The sequence below is a fragment of the Drosophila virilis genome, chromosome 2 (assembly GCF_030788295.1).
Source record: "Drosophila virilis strain 15010-1051.87 chromosome 2, Dvir_AGI_RSII-ME, whole genome shotgun sequence".
NCBI lineage: Eukaryota > Metazoa > Arthropoda > Insecta > Diptera > Drosophilidae > Drosophila > Drosophila virilis.
Window position 1 is genome coordinate 24043510 of NC_091544.1, and position 13649 is coordinate 24057158.

Consider the following 13649-nt stretch of genomic DNA (forward strand, 5'->3'; position numbering starts at 1 on the left):
ATGTTGCTTTTTGCTTCGTTCTTGTCTCGACGCCACTTCGTGCGCCGAATGCGCTTCCACAGCCTTCGCCTCGACATCGGTCTCGGCAGCCACTGACTGAACTGTCAAACTGAACAGCAAATATTATTTTTTGGACACTTTGCTCTCAGGTCGACGCCGCGTAAACCAGACGTCCTGCTCCATTCACCATCCGGCAATTGATATCTGCTCAGGCAGCCGGGCTTCAAGGAGCAGACAATGGCCCAAGCATGCTCGATAGCCAAATCGAGGTCGAAGTTTCCACTTTTCTTGAGGTGTCGTATTCGACAGTCAGACCGTAGAAGGCGAAGCCCATGGCTGCCATTGTCTGAACAGGCCGCTCAAACGGAGAGTGGTTCCAATTGTGAAAATTTAAAATCAAGTTAAAAAAAAAACAAAACGAAAATAAAAATAAAACCAAACCAAAGCCAAAAAAGAAAAGAAACTGGTTGTTAATCAATTCAAGCCGGTTCGTGTGCTGTCGAAAATAACAGAATTAACTATTGACATTGGCAAAGAAAAACTGCGACTTCCAAGGACTGCTCTGCTCGAGCGCCGTCCGAGCAACTGTGTATACTCACGAATATTTGAATGTCGATTTCAATTTCGCGTGTGATTTTCGATGCTAAGTAAAAATTAACGTTAACAACACTTGTCGGTCTGTTTTGTGACTTTTGCCTTGTGCTTTGTGCTTTTTGCTTTGTGCTACGTACGCCTTGTTTGTGTTCTGTTTTCCGTTTGTGGTTTGGTTCGCGGTCGCTGTTCTATAGGTGGACCCGGGACGTTCCATATTTACTCTCAACGTTCGTGCCCGTCCAGCTCCACGCGGTCGTCGGTTTCTCTGGTTTGCTGGGCGTGGATTTAATTAAATTGATTTGTGACCGCCATTTCTGACATTTCGGACATTAATAGTGGATCTGATTTATTGTACAATGTTCTCGTGTAAACAAAGTCGAAGTCAACTTTGAAACTTCAACTGGGTCGCCAGCAACTTTAAGGTAAGTTCATACGCATAATAAGACTACGGAAGAGTCGGCAAATTCTTATTATACTGTGCATACTGAGCATAGGATCATCTATCTTATTTCCATTGACATCTCAGGCTTCAGTTTGAAGACTCTATTCTTACACCCCCCAAATCCCACATAATTGATAAACATACATGTACACACATACAACAATTATACAGTAAAGAGAAATGCAGGTTACATATGATAAGAAGCAGGGGCTTGAAACTTATTTAAATTGCTGCTAAGCAAAAATTGCAGAAGCACACAGTTTTATAAACTTATTGAAATAATTATAAAAGTGATAATTATGATTTTTTAAATAGAATGAGGAATTGGCAACCACAAGTTATATAACAATTGTTTCTCCTGTCTGTCTGATAACTGACTGACTTATCGATTGATGATAAGCGTTCAGCTCTAACCTCAAACACAATTAATCTTACATCACGATAACAGTTTTTTGACAATTGAAAAATCTATATTGGATTCCAAGCTGTCCATGTATCCGAAAAGTGAAACATTCTTAATATGTGTTTATAATAGCAGATGGTATGTACTATACGATAACATGGTATACGTATATCTTACAACCAATATTAGTCGATTTAATGAAACTGGGAAGATATAAGTGTCTATGATATAACTTCGTCTGTAGATGAAACCCTTAATTTGATTGAATTTATCATCACTTATGAAGCCTAATGAATCTGTATTAGTAATAGAATACAGATTTCTATTTATAGAGATAGTTACGGACACTTGGCAGCTATACGATCCGTTTCCAAATTTGTATTTTCTTTAGATTCTTCTAAATATATGTCAAGATTTCAAATGTCGACTGTATTCTCATCGAAATAAAGAGCTCAGATAATATGGTAACGCCCGCTGAAGCGTAGCAAATCGAAGGAATTTAAATTTTAACTATTGACGAGTTCCCGTAATGATTAATTTAATAATTTCTTCTTTTTACTATAGATTTTTAGGCAGGTCTTTTGTAAGCAAGTCTTTTTTTCATGTTTAATATAAAATAATGGGCTAGTGTTAACAATTTTAGATATTACCCTTCCACTAACTACTAGACAGTGGAAAATGCAAATTTACCCATCTTGAACTTCACTTTTATTAAAAAAATATGTTTAAAGTGCATCGAATAAAGAACAAAGTGTTGGAATCAATGGTTTCTGTCCATCTTAGTCTTGCGGTGAGAATCTTGAAGCTGAAGAATAAATTTCCTTAATTAAACCTTTGACGACCAAGAAAGTATCAACTAAAGATCTTTGAAAATGAGTTTGAAACCGATCGGAGGGTAAGCAAACAGCTCTTATAAACTCGTTTTCCGCTACTTTACCATTGTTGTGGGTGCCATTTTCCAAAACGCTGAAACATGTATTCATAAAAATCCTAGAATCGCACCTTCCACACGTCTAAAATGATTTTTTCACACTTGCGGGCTAAATTTCCCGAAACTCCATCTTTACGTGCACGTTTATCAAATAAGGAACTACAGTGCAAATTTCAGTTCCTTAGCATTTACAGTTTGGGCTCTGCGTCGATCACCAATCAGTCAGTCAGTCGGTATAAACAGTTATATATTTAGATATATTCCATTTAAAAAGTGGGGTCTTGTAGGTTTATTTAAGTTAGACAATTTCCTCATTAAGAAAAGGGAAGACATAGCCCAGTCACTGAAAGTTACATTTGTTCTTTATAAGAAAGAAGAGTTCTCCATTCAGAAGAGAATGTTCAATTGTACTTCCGAATAGAGCATTCCTCTTTTGTAAACAAGAACAAAAGTAACATTCGCTTGTATATGCAAAAAAGGCGCACACCTTTCCGACTACTTTCCATAAGAAAAACAAAATAAACTGCATTACTAATCAGGTAGAAGGCGGAGGAAAGGGTTACTTTAGGTGCCTTTTAAATGATTTATGGTACTACAAACTGAGAGACGACCTTTCAAGACAGCTAGTGACGCAAAATGCGGTCCCGAACACAGGAATTGGTTGTGGCACAATTTCGGCGTAATGTCGGTCCCAAATTAGTTCGGAACGGTGTGGTCCGGGGAAAGCGTGAAGTCGGGCCGTTTATGACCACATCATAAAGCACCCGACCCAGCAGCTCGAGCCTCAAAATATTTTGATTCTGACAAAGGTTATGCCAAGACCATAGAAAACACGCTGCTGGAGACTCAATTTGGACGAAAGGATTAACAATTGCGAAGTGTAACTGTTCCGTGGGAGCAGCCCAACGCACAAACTGTATGTGCATATGAGGAGATGATGTAACATATGTACATCTGTCACAACCACCGTCAATTGAACGCTCAGCGAATGCAGAATGAACTAATTAATGACGTGTGGTCCTCCACCAAGAGTGGAGTACCAAGAGTGGGAGGTCGCGCAAAGCCCGTACATCTTACCCTCGCTCCGTCAGCCAGCCAAATGGCAGCAAATGTCAACGGGGGTGTGGGCGAGAACAGAAGTACAAGCGCTACACTGCAATACATTAACCTCAAGTGAAGTGAATCGGCTAAGCCAAGTGAGCCATAGTACCATGCGGCATAGGGATATGTTGGAACTCCTTGCTTATTACGAGAGCTTGTGCTCGTGGCCCGACTATCAGTATCAGTCGAAATATGGCTTAAAAATAATGTAATTTATTCTGACACTTTCATAAAAAGAACCCGAAGTCTTGGCAACAAAGCAAGACATTATCGTCGCATAATTGATGCCACATGTTGCAGCTCATCGTGAAGTGTTGAAAAGGGGTATGGAAAAGGGGAGCGCCCCTCATGGCGCAGTGCGACATAAAAATATCCAGACATCTTGGCCTGAAGTCTTCAAGTTACTGTCGCTGCTGTTGTTGGCGGCACCAAGATGTATCATAAAGCTATTCGAATTTTAATTGCCTTGCTAGAGCGTCGGCCCCAAGACTCATTTCCATATTGAGCGCTTCTCATTTGAATAAATTTATCAAAATGGTAATCAGCGACGGGAAAACCCACTGTACCCAACCCACACGGTCCGGTCCCACTCCATTCTAACTTCATTTCATCCTCATGCCATCCATTTTCCAATTCATCCCGCGCGCCGCTTGACTTCCATGGTGTCTTTTCCCTTTTGCTTTGTCTTCCATTTTCGCCGGCATGGCGCATGCGTCGCTCTGGCAACGTGGCAGAGACCATTAAAAAATGGGCGGAGCTAAGGTCGCCATAGCCAAGGGTTCAACGCACAGGCGGCGTGGTAAATTTCGGCTACCTCGACCTCAGAGACTCGTGCTCTGTCTGAATTATGGTGAATACGTGCTGGACATACATACATATATACACACAAGACTTACATTTTAAAACATTAAATTCTGAATATACCCTGTCACTTTGTACAGTTGGTATACAAAAAGAGAGATTTGATAATCTTCTCGATTCATTTCTTGATCAATTGTGCATCGAGGCTGTAAAGCTTCTTTTGGTCTTGGTCCTTGATAATTTTATTGCTGCAAACAAATTCGTAATACATTGCCGAAACATCGTCGACCCCATACTCCATATATGGTCAGAGCAACAAACTGAATTCCTTCGGTCAAATAAATATAAATAAGACGCCTTTTGTAAATCCAGTAGGTTATCGAAGTTGGATATGTATTCCCAGGTAGTAGAATGTATATCAATATACATATATATATATATATATATATATATATATATATATATATATATATATATATATGAGGCTGAGGAAGAAAGTCAGTTCCATGTAAGGGTCTTTTTGCTGTTTGCTCTTCTCTCACTCAATAAGATAATAATACAAATTCCTGGAAATCAAACAAACATATTTTTATTATAACTGTCGAACAGTGAAATTATTAAACATTTTGTGAGGCGCAAATATACAAGAGTATATTATTTAGAGTTTTAAGATTTTAATTGACGCATTTGAAGTTTCGAGGAGCACTTCTTAAGAACGATTAAACTTTCCGGGCGTGATGAATCAGAACAATCGACTTCTCTTTAAAAAGTTTGTCAGTAGCAAAATGTTTTTCTTTTTTTATAATGATCCTAACAACTCAGACCTTAATAAGCACATATAAACTTGATCAGGACAACGAGCTAGCCATGAGCGTATGTACTACACAAAAAGCTGATGACAGGAAATTTAAAACAATTCTTTCATTTAGTTGAGTGAAATACAGCTACGAAAATCATATTATAATTTGTTATAGGTAAGAGTAATTACGTTAAGGCCGTCAGCTCAATTTGAAATATATATTCTCGTATATTACAAGTAGTTCGAGCCTATATTTTCTCTCCCGAAAACCATTATATTGGCAAGAACAGGGTACTTTAATCAAAACTCGGCAGCTCGACCCTTGATACAATTACTACGATTGCAATACATTGCTCGCGTTGTGGGCATACGCAAACAAGCACACACAGAACTTGCATGTGATACACACATGCAAGCATGCCTATTGGGCCAATTTGGATTCTAGCCAAACCTACATGTCGGCTACAAAAAAGAACGCAAGTTTTTTTGGGGCGCCAGATGTACGAAAATTCTTGTAACAATTTTTTTGTTGACTTGAAGGGTGTATTGTATGCTAACACGGAGTATTTCCCGGTGGGCGTTTACTATTCTTTTATAAACTAGTCCTATGGGTTCGAAAAAAAATGTAAATATTATTTTATATTAACGCAGAATCATATTTTTTTATTTACATATACTAATGTAAATGTCAAAACTTTATTGTTACTTGCTATTTATGGTTTTAAAAAAAAAGTCCTATGATGTGAATGCCATTGCCTAAATAGTGTTTTATATCTTTATATCATGTATACTATATGTGCGGCATAAAGTAGCCTTAAAAAAATATTGGCAAAAAGGGGAAATATCAGGGCAAAGTAAACTAAAAAATATGGTCTTAAAACAAGTCAATTGGCCCAAAAATCTTGTGTTGTATGTAGAAAATGGAAATAGTCAGGGGCTGCATACCAGAGGAGAGCTAATAAAGCGCTCTCGCAATTTGGTTCTGATTCTTTTGCTGCAGCGGACGCGTGTCAGTTCGGTTTGTGAGTTCAAAAAGTGCGTGCATAAAAAGATCGGCCAAAATGGAAGTGAACTTTGCCGGAGCAAAGGCAACGCGAGCTGCCGAAATAAAGCACATTTGTTGTTTCGAAGGTAAGTAAACTTAAAGAAGCAGTGTCGACTAAAAGATTCCTTCCTTGTGACCTGCCGACACAAACATTCCGCTCCCGTCCGCACACACATTCATACACAAAATCGTAAATGCACACACAGACATGCACTATAGAAAACACATTCGCGAGGTTGTTAACCGTCCGATCTTTATGAAATATGATTAAAGCATATATGCCTTTATGCATGAACAAGCTTATGCAAATACATTATCGCCATTTTATACATAGCAGTATAAAGCAAATGCACGTTAAAGAGGGAAGTATGCGACTCCGTCGGTCCGTCGGTCCATCCGTATGTATGAACGCGTTGATCTCGGAACTCTGACCTTTTAGTTTACACGCAAGACGGGTGTTTTTCAAAATGCTCGACAAGTTGCTATCGTTCAATGAAAACAAAAAATAAAACTATATCGTAATTCACTTTTCTGATCATATCTCGCAGTTTATATGAGCGAGAGGCGCCGAACACGGTATGTTAGCTCTCGTTTAATACACACACATTCAGAATATTAAATTCTTATTAACGCATATTATATGTGCCTTAAACATAAACAAACACGAGTAAATCACGAAAGAATATGCCAGTGTCTGGTGCTTAGGGGAGACACAGCTCAGTTATGTTAATGGGTGATTTTGTGTATGAATGTGTAAAAGGAAAGCTTGTCGCGGGGCTTAGAGAATCTCCTAGAGTGACACTTCCGATTAGGGCACTCATACCGATTAATATATCGCTGCGTTGGCGAGTTTTCTCTTACATTCATGTATAATAAGCTTAACCAAATATATATTATTTAAAGAACATATTTGTGTATTCAGTTCTTTTCAGTTTAATTAATAATACAGTTAACATTTTTTTAAATGCTTTTTTTATGAAAATTCCATCTAAGTTTGCGTAGTCTTACTGATTGGAATACCTTGATTACATTTTTCAGTCGGGAGTGATACCCTTAAGATTATAAGATACCCTGAACCCTGTACCGAGCAACAATCGGAGGGATGAAGACACCATAAAGCATACAAATCCCAGATCTTAACAACGAAGTTGTTGTCGCTCTTGTTATGTGCATCTGTTCGTATATCATACGCAGAAAGACCTCCTTCCATTCCCTCAAAATTGAAATTGAATTTCAATTGAATTGAAAAAACCTCTAAAGGTTGGATATTTCTATATACACTTTTGGGTGCCATCAGTCGCTTTCAGAATCGGTTAGAACTAGAGACTAAACTTACTTTCTCCTGGTACTCGTAGATCATTTCCAATAACAATGAATATCGAAGTACTGTTTGTATATTACATCCAGAATTTTTTGCTATTTGAATGCATTCCTCTATTATTGGAAATTGGTTATTGTCATCTAATATATAATAAATGATAGTCTGATCAAATAACAAGTCGTACCCGCGGTAGTAAAAACGCAAATATTCTATGACCTATCGAATTTCAGCACAGTTCAGCAGCCGTGCCACACACCCTTGCTAGAGGCGACCTCTGGTGTTGTAAGATGCGCGATATCTTGCACTTGTTGAGCTGTAGATGGCGTCCCCGTCAATCGAACCAATACATGCATATATAAATATTCGCTCAGCTGTGGTTACCGCTCTCTTCCACTCTCTTCCGCTCACCAACACAGGCAAACAATCTGAAGTGCGGTTGTATTGGTTGCTTCTGACTCGAATGTGTTGGTGCTGGTTGGTTTCCATGGGATTCTAAGCAGAGCCATTTTACTGGATCGCATTCCGAAACATTTGAAAAGTTCTGATGTAGCCAAAGTAGAATTTGAAATGGAAAATGAGTTTGTAGGTATGTGTATAAATATGTACCTACTCATACCTATGTGCATATGTTGTTTTATGAAAGATTTGTCTTATTTAGTTGACGTTAGGAAGCATACATCTAATTAGCCTGTGATAATATATCTGAATGAAATGCCCCTGGCTGTTTATTTCAAAAATGATTTATGACACATGTAAACAAAAACGAATAGGGAAAACGAACACGTGCCATAAAGCAAATTAATATTGTTATTACAAATTTTTTCAACTGTCAAATGAAGAAAAAAAGGAAAACTTCATGTCATATAAGAAATAATTTAGAGAGATGCAGACCCTGAATCCACAAAAAGACGTCAGCCTCTGCCTAAAAGTCAAGTAGTCAATAAATTTAAACAGCAACGAGTTTTGAATTTTAAAACAAAAAACCCAACAGATTACAAATGAAAATGCTCGATTATTTTCAAGTGCAGCACTTGGCCGACCCGGGGATAATAGAATTGTATACACATTGAAAGGTGGGGGAAATTGAAAATCTAAAAAACAAAATGGAAAATACTTATCAAAACTGAATACGCCATGCTGCATGTCAAGTCGATGACTTGATTACTCATTTCTCAAGTGCAGGCGCGCCCCACGCAAGTTTGATAGGGAAGAATAAGGATGCATGTTTGGGTTTCTATCAATGGGTCTGTCAAAATAGTAAAAAGGAAGTCGTAAATAGTCCTGCTAACCAACATCGCATAACATAAATTGCCAGACATCTGATATTCCAACAACAAACTTAAAATATTTCCCATTTCATGTTCTTCTAATTAGCATCAGTTGAAATATTTCAAGTACATATTATGTTTGGTCGCCGAGTTTTCCGACTGCTATATCATATATTGCTCGAACATTATGTTCTCGTATGAAATGTGTTTTTTTTTTTATTAAGTTTCACTGAGCTCCCTAAATTCAAGCTAAATATTATCAACGCTGACAATTTAGTTTATTGTTTCAATCCGACATTTATTAGTTTAACCACATGCTAAAACATAAGGTATTTGGTTGTTAAACTCAACATAGATTATAATAACTGAATATTTAAAATGATTAAAATTATAAAACTCCTATTTGATGTACTTGGCTTAAAACTTAACTTATGCTTTTTCATTATGCCTGATACATTTAACTTATTGTTATTTAGTATTGTTTTGATGAAAACGTAAAACAATGTTTCTTACTTATATCAAAATGAACCCGAATTAAATGCATTGAACAAAATTGTTTTCAGAAGAAGAAAAACTTGTTTTCAGCAATACATTTGCGTTGATTTATAAACAATTTTAGCGAGAGTTGAATGACTGTGAAACGTATCTCTTATATGAATAACTGAAAGAATTGAAATCAAAACACAGACTCTTTCTTGGACTGACTACTCTATTGAAAGATAGGACGAACCTGCATGTGGCAATCGCATTTTATTGGCTGTTGCTGCTGCTGTGATTCGCATTATTGGATTGCTGACCTGAAACCCATTTTGCATTAACTGTCTTACGCCCGGCGAGTTCAGAAGTTGACCATAATTGGAGTGCTTTCAACCTAATAACACCAATAAAAGCAGATCCAAGCAAAAGCAGCTATCCCATCCCCCAGATGAATACTTAAATAAAAGACACTGTAAACGACATCTCGTACAAAAATTATATTTCAGAGCTGGCTGGCGCCCGTCGAATATGATTTTATTGTCGACGCTTTTGCTCAACGGGCGGCAGCCATTGCTTCAGGGTCGATTAGGGGCTTGGGTCGGGGCGTGGCACATCGCAAGTCCAAAGTCGCAAGTCGCTGCTGGCACACCCCATTCCATTGCATTACAATTCATTTTGCAAATGTAAAAAACTTGAAATGAGCTAAAAGCAAAATCGCGCACTACAATAACAACACAAACTACACACAAGCATGGTCGTGTCTTAAGATTCATTCGTTTGTCCGTTGGAGCTTTCGCCCTAGTCCTAGTCCCAGTAGGTGGAGGTGGCTGCTCAAATGGCGCCGTGCCCAGTGCCACTTATGCCGCGACGGCGCGCTTACAATAGTGCGCCTCGAATTGCCCCCGGCCGGCGACCATAGCCAAGTAATGGCATGAAATGGTCTTTTTCCATTATCCAAATGGAAAACTTACACAAACAGCGAAGACAAATGGAAACAAGCCATGGAAAATAAAGAAACCGAAAATTTACTCGTGCGCGTCATTGCCGCTGCCATTGCTTTATCAGCCAGAAATTTCGCACAAATTGAGTCGCACTAAAACCAAACGAGCCCCAAACCGCCGTAACCCAAACAGGCCTATTCTATAGAGTGGAAGACAGTGCAATTGCTACGAACATTAAGTGCTTCAATTTGCTTAGCTTAACTTGGGGGTATTTATTAATTAAGAATAGTGCGATTCCGGAAGTGAATTTAATTTTTATAGGAAATGCTCCGATCACAATTTCATTCTGGTCGAATGTATTTGAAATTAGTTCGAGATAATTAGGAGAGATATTTATAGTAAAAATAATAGGTATCTTTAAAAAAAAAAACGAGAAGGAACGGCTATCTTCGCCACGCCGAAGATTTAATTCCATTGCAGACCCAGCCTTTTCATAATGCTCATGTTGCCTTGTATTTAGGAAGCACAGGGAAAGAAGTTAATGCCGAATATGTTCAAGATATCTTGGGAAACAAAAAAAAAAAAAAAACATTTCATTCAACTCAATTTTCGACCGATCGTCCAGCTGGTTCCGACACATGTACTGCGTGCAACATAAAGAGGCACTTCTGCTAAAGTTTCTTACCGATTTGCATTTCAAGACAAAATTATAATACCCTCTGCAAGGATATAAAAAAATTACTTTATTAAAGTTAGTTTAGTTTTAAACACCACCTTTTTTTTTGCATATGTGTATAAAACATAATTGTTCTGTTAATTTGACCGACGGCGAAGTTAATATTTTCCGACCAGTTGTGTTCCAGAAGCAAATGCAAGCCGTATAACACACCTCCAAGATAAGAAGGCAAGAAATAACTCTTATATAATGCTTACCATATATTTTAATATAAATATTTCGATCGGGCAGACTTAGCACTTCATCCAAAATTAAGATGATCAAGAATTTACATTCGTATGCATTATTTGGTAGATGATACCTTCTTCTGTCTTAAACGCTCATTTTGCCATAATAATAAAACCCTATTTTACTCTTCATGAATGTGTACAGGCCAAAAAAAAAAAAAATTACATGGCTCACGCATAAATAACGAATTAAGAGGCTTAAATGCAAACTGTGCATTTAAAGGCGGCAAACAACAAAACGGCAAATAAAACAAATGCAAAAGAAAGCGAATGTCTCCCAAAATGGGAGCGCTTAGACACTGGCCGGCTAATGACTCAAGGTCGTCGAGACAATTATGATGATTTAATGGGCCCATAAATAAATTTATGGCTTTTAACTCGAAGCGCAAGCGAAAGAGAAATACAACAAGCCGAACCGTAAAAAATCGTACATAGCTGGCAAAGATCTTGGCAAAGACGGTCCGCTGAATATCCCATTTGTTAGATCTGGTGGAATTTCATTGGACCCAAAGGGTTAACTTATATTTTTGAGAATTATTTATATATGCGAGTAGTATATACGATCTCTGCCATAGGTGTAAGGGGAAGGAAAAGATTAAGCTAAATGTCGCATAACTTGCGTATTTTATGAAACTGATATGGAAAAGTGAGAGAGGTTGGAGAACTGGAATGGATTCAGAAAAGGTGCCCAATGCCAATAGGAGCTGAGACCTTCGCTGAAATTAAATTCAAAGTTTATCTGAAAAACTTGTTAATTTCAAAATGGCATTAACAAACATGTTGACAGTATCTCCCAGAAATGTGTGGGTAGCTTTATGACATTCCGCATGTGTGTGTGAGAGCGCTCGACCCCAGCCACAAAGGGTTCGAGTTGCCAGCCAGCATCCAAAGTAGCTGCTGCTGCTGCTGCGGCTGCTGCTGCTGCTGCTGACGCTGCACGCAGCTATGGGAGGTCGCTAAGCAAACAGAGATTAGTTCAACAATGGAATCAGCAAAAAAAGCTAGCAAGGAGTTCAGCCCCAGTCGGCTGTTGGGATGCTTAGGGGCGTGGCAGCAGCGACGACTTAATTAAATCGAGAACCGCGAGAGGGTTGCCTGCGCATGGCTGGTGGCTGGCAACGGTGGCGTTCTGTTAATCGCCGTCATTAAAAGAATATTGTCGGGCGCTGAAACAAAAAGCTGTCGGAGCACCTGTCGGATAAATGACGGTGTGTCAGCGTAGGTATTAAAAGCCTGAGCCTCAGTTTTAAGCATATCTGGTTGCTAGCGGTTTGAATATTACAAAATTAAAAGAACGCTAGGACTCTGCACAGTGGTTAAAGCTTGTTAAACAAAACATATATAAAAATGATTAATTTTCCTATGTTTTAAGTGTTCTGGTACAGCTATTATACCCTATTTATACCATTTGCAGATGCTAAGTTTTCATACTTGTGCAACATCAAACCATATTTTTCATTTGATTAAGAAGATTTGAATGATTTTTTAGATAACTTTTATGAATTTTTTAGTATTTTTTTTATTTTTAGATTGATTTTGTTTATAAAAATATAATATATTTTGGAGCGTAATATTTATAAATATTTACTTTCAAATATTGTTTTATTAATATTTGTCCTGTACATGCGACACAAGATCTGTTTTACTGAATTGTTTCAACTTTCAACTTTGTTTCAATGTTCAACCCATCAGCTAGAAAAACTCATTGGATGTACCTGATACGGACCTCTATATACAATTTACGTTTAACGTTATATTAATGTTGTTCCTTGAGTTGTAATATAATCGCTTGCATATGCGCCGGGCACGGGGCAGGCCAACGGGGAACAGGGTGTCGCAGTTTCATTTGGATGCTCTTCAGTAGATATATCAAAGTATGTATGAATTTATGCATATGTATGTATACATTCCCGCATGTGCACACTTTCACCTGCGCCGTCAGCAAATCCGACACGCATGCAACAGCAGAAGCAGCAATAGCAGGGCTATGAAACTTTGTTAGAAGCCGTCGTTGTTGGAGCGTTTACGACTTATTAAGTTGGATAAACGTTAACGATATGAAAATGAGTAGAAATCTTGTGTGGTTAATTAAAAGAAACACACAAGCACACGCACAGAGGACGAACAGTTGACAGACCGCGTGCCCTTCAGACAATTCGGTCTTAAGCTTGCACCCAGCCGAAAATCCCCATCTACCACTGTATGTTATGGTAATAAAATGCTGTGAAATATAGCACAAGCCGCATGAAAGTACCACGCGGGAAGTTGGCAGTGAGCAGTGAGAGAAAAACTGCAGCGATTTATGTGGCACGAGTTTCGGCTTGTTAATTGTTTTATGATGCGCCCATAAATCTGAGAGCGCTCACCTACGCAGCGAAACATACGGTAGGCTGCTCGTAAATTAGGCCAGGACACACATTACGAAAATATAGTCAAATGCGCTGTGAGCCCTCCGTTATACATCACTCAGTAATTGGCGTTCTTTCAACTTCCTAACACACTCTGCCTAGTTCCACGGTTTATCCAAGCCAATGCCCCGTATCTTTAGATTTGTACAAAATTA

At 38.3% G+C, this 13649-nt stretch overlaps 1 protein-coding gene across 8 annotated transcripts in view; it reads left to right on the plus strand.

The window, feature by feature from the left end:
• The first annotated feature begins 550 nt into the window (after positions 1–550).
• Positions 551–13649, plus strand: part of LOC26531591 (uncharacterized) — a 116658-nt gene continuing 103559 nt past the window's right edge. For all 8 annotated transcript variants that reach the window (XM_070206788.1, XM_070206792.1, XM_070206793.1 and 5 more), the window contains exon 1: positions 551–1016. The gene's annotated coding sequence lies outside the window, so the exon portion shown is untranslated. The remainder of the gene's footprint in view (positions 1017–13649) is intronic.